Raw genomic sequence first — 6,768 nt, 5'->3', positions numbered from 1 at the left:
GTACAGGGATGTCAAACTTAAGGCCCACGGGCTGCATCTGGCCCGTGGGGTGTATTGATCTGGCCTGCGGGGCTGCCCTGGAAATAGCAAAGGACTGGCCCACAGTGCCTCTTCCAGCGAAAACAGAGCTTGGGAGGGCTACACAACCCCCCCCCCTCAGCTCCACTTTTGCTGGCAGAGGGATAGCAAAACAAACTAAAAACCAAACAAAAGGAGAAATGTTTCCCCTTTTGCATTTGAGCATGCAAGAAGGGGCAGGAAAGGAGAAAGGGAAAGAGGAAAGAAAAAGAAGGAAAGATGGAGAGAGAGCAAGGAAGGAAAAATGAGGAAAGAGGAGAAGGAAGAAGAAAGGAGAAGAGGGAAGGAAAAAGAAGAAAAAGAAGGAAGGAAGTTTATAATGAGAGTGAGGGAGGTCTCAGGGAAGTCCTGCCTTAGTACTTGGCCACTACAGGTATCCCTGACATGAGTGACGTAGAGCTGGCCATGGCCACCCTGAACTATGCCCCCGAGGTCAAATACAACCCTGATGCGGCCCTCAATTAAATTGAGTTTGACACCCCTGCTGTTGTATGAGGAAAAAACTTTCAGGGACAGCGGTGGTGGTGAAGGGCTGGGAAAAAAAGACATCATAAAAGCAAAACAGAAACAAACCACTACCAGGGGAAAAGGAATAAAAATCTTATCTCGACATTCCTCTTTCTGACAGTTGATAACTTGAGAAAGCGAGTATTAATTAGGAAAAGAGGATAAGACTAGACTAAATAACTATCAGCCCTTTGGGTTGCTTTTAACATAAACTCTTTGTTTAGATAGAAATCACTGTACTTCCCACGTTATGTGATTCTTCTTCTTCTTTTTCTTCAGCGTTTGTCTCGCGCTCTGGCGAGGTCCGCTAATGTCCTTGAGTACTGCTTCCACGCCTCTCTGTCTGCCACGTATGTCGGGTCTGCCTTCGCGATCTCTAGATCGGCCTTGATCGTGTCCATCCAGCGTTGCTTAGGTCTACCACGCGGTCTCGCTCCTCCGACAATCACCTTCATCGCAGATTTGATGATGGATTCTTCCTTGGCGCGACTCACATGGCCGAACCATCGTAGCCGGGACTGCCTCATGACCGTGGGGATGGGCACGACGTTGAACTGTCTGCGCACTTCTTCATTCCTGACGCGATCGAGTAGGGTGAGGCCTACCGACCATCGGAGCATTCGCATCTCCATCGTCTGGAGTCTGCTTTCGACTTCTTTGGTCGTCGGCCAGCACTCTGCGCCGTATATGGCCACGGGGCGCACCACAGAGTTATAGATTTTCGCCTTCAGGCGCATCGGCATCTTCTTGTCACAGAGGACGCCCGTGACGGACTTCCATTTGCCCCACGCTGCGTTGATCCTGGCTGCCACCTCAGTTTGTAGTAGGCCTTCTTCCCCAAGAGTAGTTCCCAGGTACTTGAAGGTGGAGGCGCGCGGTAGCTCCTGCCCGTTCACGTGGATGGAGCCTGTCGTTTCGTTGTCAGTGGTCAGGTATTCGGACTTCTTTAGGTTCAACCGGAGCCCGAACTGCTCGAGGCGGTCGTGCCACTGTTGGACTAGGTGCTCGAGTTCAGCCTTGCGCAGGTTGGCCAGGAACACATCATCGGTGTAGAGCAGCGTCCATGGGGCGGGCGTGTGCAGGTCGTGTGTAATTGTGTCCATCACCAGAATGAACAGCAGTGGTGAGAGAGCAGAGCCCTGGTGTACGCCGACGGTGATATTGAACTCCTCTGATATCCCAGCTGCCGCTTTTACACGGCTTTTGTGACATCTGTATAGGAGTTGGACCCATTGTACGAGTAGCTCGGGCACGCCGTGATCTCGCAGTGCGTACCAGATGAGATCGTGCGGGACTCGGTCGAAGGCCTTTTCCAAGTCCAAGAAGGCGGTATGGAGCGGGATTTTCTTCTCTCTGTGAGCCTCCATCAGCATCCGCGCACCGAAGATGGCATCGGTGGTGCCGCAGTTCTTGATGAATCCAGCCTGGTTGACGCTGATGTCGACGATGTCCCGAATGCGCTTATCGAGGACGCGTTCAAGATCTTCATAGTGTGTGACAGTAACCTGACCGGTCTGTAGTTGGAGCAGTCCGCTGGGCTGCCCTTTCCCTTCCAGATCGGAACAGTGGTGCTGCGGTACCAGTCGTGTGGCACTATTCCCGTGGAGACGATGTTGTTGAACAGCTCGCACAGCCACAATGCCGAGCCCGGTAGTGCCTTTTTCCAGAAGTCGGCAGGGATGTCGTCTGGTCCTGTTGCCTTACCGTTTTTCATGGCCTTGATGGCGTCGGTGACCTTGCTGGCGTGAATGCCTGAGACTGGGCCTTCGACGGGGTCACCTCGCGGGGTTCGTGGGTGTGGGAACTCCTCGGTGGAGATCTTCTCGAAGTATTGCCGCCACCTCTCGGCAGCGTCTCTGGGGTTGACGATCAAATTTCCCCTTTCGTCGTTGATCCCATGAAACTGGTCAATGTCCAGGGTCTTCCTGTGTCTGCTTTTGGCTAGGCGGTAGATCTCATTCTCGCCTTCTCGCGTGTTCAGCTTCTCGTAGATGTCGTCGTAGTGGGAGCTTCTGGCTGTCGCTACTGCTTTCTTGGCTGCCTTTTTGGCCGCCTTGTACTCGCAGAGCTTCGCTGGTCTTGTCCTGAAGAAAGGCCTTGTAGAGCCGTTTCTTCAGGTGCACGGCATCTTGTACTTCCGGTGTCCAGAGCCATGTATCTCGTTCGATGCGTCTCCGTCCTGGCTTGGTACAACCAAGCTGTTGGCAGCCGGCAGTGTGAACAGTGCTCTTCAGCATGGACCACGCTTCCTGTGGCCCGTCGACCATCTGCAGGAACTGCTCCGGTTTGATGAGGGGTCCCGCCATCTTCTTCTGGTTCCCACGTTATGTGATGGTATTTGCTATTATTGTTGATATTTATATTTATTTGGATCTCAACACTGATCAGTAGTTTTTAAAACAATATAGTACACATATGTATTCTTTGTACATTTAAACTTCTTATCTTCAAAAGCAATCTGCAATAATGGGACTTCCGGTTTGTCGGCTTCGGCAGCGGCAGGGATTCGCGATCCTGCGCGATCCCTGTTGCGCTAGCCGTCTTGGTGCCTCCGATCTGGACGGGTTTGGAGGCTAAGGTTGCCCCGTAGAGGCAGCCGAAGATAAGAGGGATCCAGACAGGGGGTTGGGGTTTTCGCAGACCCCTTCCCCACCCGGCTTAACCCTCTTTTCTCAAGGCGGTGGAGCGGCAGTCAGCAATGGCCGCCACAAAGAAGCTGACAGCTGGACAAGATTGTGCTGGAGGAAGAAGGAGAAAGTTCTGAAGCGAAAGTTTTTTGGCTGAACTGGGACTATAAGATACAAGTATTATCCTGAAAATCCTGATTTTTTGAAAGATACTTTGTTTCCAGAAGAGATTTACAAGCGGCGAGTGAAAGTGCTTAAAGAGAAAGTTTACTCTCCTTCCACATGGATTTAACAAATGGATATTGAAAATCCTGCTATTTTACAGAAGGTAAAAATTTAAAGCTTTCTGTTATCAGTGGGAAGGGAGAGGACAAAAGGAAAAATTTTATTAAGATTTTGTTGGAGGAGATGCCTGGAAGATTTTGAGATTGGAAGTTAATTGCAATAAGACTTTAAAATACAGATTGGTTTGTTTTTTTTCCCTTGCCAATTGATATTACCCCAGGAAGAAAAAGTGTGAAGAACTTTGTGCTCTGTTTGGATTGTTTGATGACTTTGGGATTTTGGGGAATTGTTTCAAGCTTTGAATTATCTTGGTTGTTTTAAGAAGAAGAAGAAGAAGAGAAAAAAGAAGAAGAAAAGGTTTATAATGGCTTTATCTGTTGTGAACTGAGAGAGGAATATGGTAAAATAAAAAAAGAAGGTAAAGACGGTGTGAGAGAAATTTTTCACTTTTTAGAAATGGCGCTTGCCACTTATCAACAAACACAGCAATTAATGGAGGAGGAGGAGGAAGAAGAAGAAGAAGAAGAAGAAGAAGAAGAAGAAGAAGAAGAAGAAGAAGAAGAAGAAGAAGAAGAAGAAGAAGAAGAAGAAGAAGCCATCTTTAACGAGTTTACAAAGTTGATTAAAAAGGACATAAGACTTAAAAAACATCCAAGAAAGAGAAAAATAAGATGCAAAATCAATACAATGTTAGAAAGCAAAAGAAAAGAGAAATACAACAGAGAGGGGAAGCTAAGGGGGGTAAAAAGACCAGATGGGATAAGATAGGAAGGAAGAACCCTTTTCCAGCAGTGACCACAATATGATTGACTTTTGTCTCAACATACGCCCACACAAAAATCACCACAATTATGTAATCCCCAATTGTAACTTCAAAAAAGGCAACTATGATCTTATAGACAACGATCTCTCATCCCTTGATTGGCAATCTCTATTCACTGGATGCAATACCGTTGAAGACCATTACAACATATTTTTACTTGAAGTCAAAAGAGTCATCAAACTATATGTACCAACAACAACTCCCAAAACAAAACAAAAAAGCAGATTACCCATAACAATAAGGAAACTTCAATCCAAAAAGAGATCACTCTGGCGGAAAAACAAATCTGGTCACGTTGCCAATTTCAAAAGCCGATACAAAAATTTATGCCACCAGATAAAGACCGAATGCATCAATTATCACATTAAACAAGAGGAAAACCTTTTAAGCACCAATTCCACCCGTGCTTTTTACAATTTTGTAAACAACAAACTAAAAGACTCAAGGTCTATCCCACCCTTGATAGGACCTGATGGTAAAGACTGCAACCACGACACCATTAAAGCCAACATCTTTAACACATTCTTCGGCTCAGTATTTGTAAACAGCAATGGATCATGCCCAGTATTTCCTAGCCGTACCACAGATAACAACAATGATCTAATACATATCGATTTTACAGAAGACAATGTTGAAAAAGCACTACGCAATCTAAAACCATCTCTATCTATTGGACCGGATGGAATATGTGCCTACTTCTTAAAAAGCTATCCACTGCCATAGCCAAACCTCTAAGCATAATCTTTGAAAAATCTTTCAGGACCAGCTCCTTGCCTAACCTATGGTCACAAGCCACAGTCATCCCCATCTTCAAAAAGGGAGACCCAAGCCTAGTTGAAAATTACAGACCAATCTCCTTATGCTGCGTCACTTGTAAAGTCATGGAATCAATTATTAACCAATCCATCATCCTCCACTTAGAGACAAACAACCTACTCTCCAATAAACAATTTGGTTTCAGAAAAAAACTATCCTGTAATCTGCAACTCTTACACTGCAAAAACATATGGACGACACAACTCGACCAGGGCAAAGCAATAGACGCAATCTACATAGACTTCTGTAAAGCCTTTGATTCAGTGGTACACGACAAACTACTCCTAAAAATAAAATCCTATGGTATCTCTGGACAACTGAATAACTGGATAGAAGCATTCCTGGCAAACAGACAACAAATGGTCAAAATTGGGAGCATCCTATCAAATTCTGTACCTGTCAATAGTGGTGTCCCCCAAGGCAGTGTTCTAGGACCAACTCTCTTCATACTCTACATAAATGACCTCTGTGATCATATTAAGAGCAATTGCGTTCTTTTCGCTGATGATGTAAAACTGTTCAATACCACAGACAATACTGCTACCCTATAAAAAGATCTTGACTATGTATCAGAATGGTCAAACAAATGGCAACTTCAAATCTCAACAAATAAATGCTCTGTCTTACATATTGGCAAAAAAAATCAGAAAATAAAATACAAGCTGAATAGTCAAGATCTTGTTGATGACCCAAGCTCTGTAAAGGACCTTGGAATACTCACCTCTAATGATCTAAGTGCTAGAGCCCACTGCAACTACATAGCCAAAAAGGCATTAAGAGTTGTTAACCTAATCCTACGTAGCTTTTTCTCTGGTAATATCACACTACTAACCAGAGCATACAAAACATTTGCTAGACCAATACCCGAATACAGTTCATCAGTCTGGAACCCACATTACGTATCTGATATTAGCACAATTGAGAAAGTCCAGAAATATTGCACAAGAAGAGTTCTCCACTCCTCTACTCGTTGTAGAATACCTTATGCCACCAGACTTGAAATTCTAGAACTAGAAAACCTTGAATTACGCCGTCTTCGGTCTGATTTAAGCATGGTATATAAAATCATACATTGCAATGTCCTACCTGTCAATGAATACTTCAGCTTCAACCATAACAGCACAAGAGCACACAATAGATACAAACTCAAAGTTAACCGCACCAAACTTGATTGCAGGAAATACGACTTCAGCAATAGAGTGGTCAATGTCTGGAATACTCTACCCGACTCTGTAGTTTCTTCCCCAAACCCCAAAAACTTTAACCTTAGACTGTCTACTATTGACCTCACCCCTTTCCTAAGAGGTCTGTAGGGGGCGTGCATAAGCGCACCAACGTGCCTACCGTCCCTGTCCTATTGTTTCTCTTATTCTTCTTTTATTTTTCTTATATGTACCCATTTCATGTATTCACAACTATGTATACACTTATACTTATTATCTTGTAAACAATTGGCAAATCAAATAAATAAAATAAAAATAAATAAAAATAAAAAAGCCACAAAGGTATGAAACAAGATGTGGAAAAGAAATCTTTTTTTAGGGATAATGGGTAATGCATAATTTTGTTCCAAAATGTTTCTGCAAGGTACATGATAGTATTGTAGTATTTGTATTAGAAATAGAAAATTAG

The sequence above is a fragment of the Notechis scutatus genome, chromosome Z (assembly GCF_049901735.1).
Source record: "Notechis scutatus isolate UNSWTSFEM ecotype Mainland chromosome Z, rNotScu1.2, whole genome shotgun sequence".
NCBI classification, from domain to species: Eukaryota; Metazoa; Chordata; class Lepidosauria; order Squamata; family Elapidae; genus Notechis; species Notechis scutatus.
The sequence above is the reverse complement of the archived record's forward strand: the minus strand, read 5'-3'. Positions refer to the sequence as shown.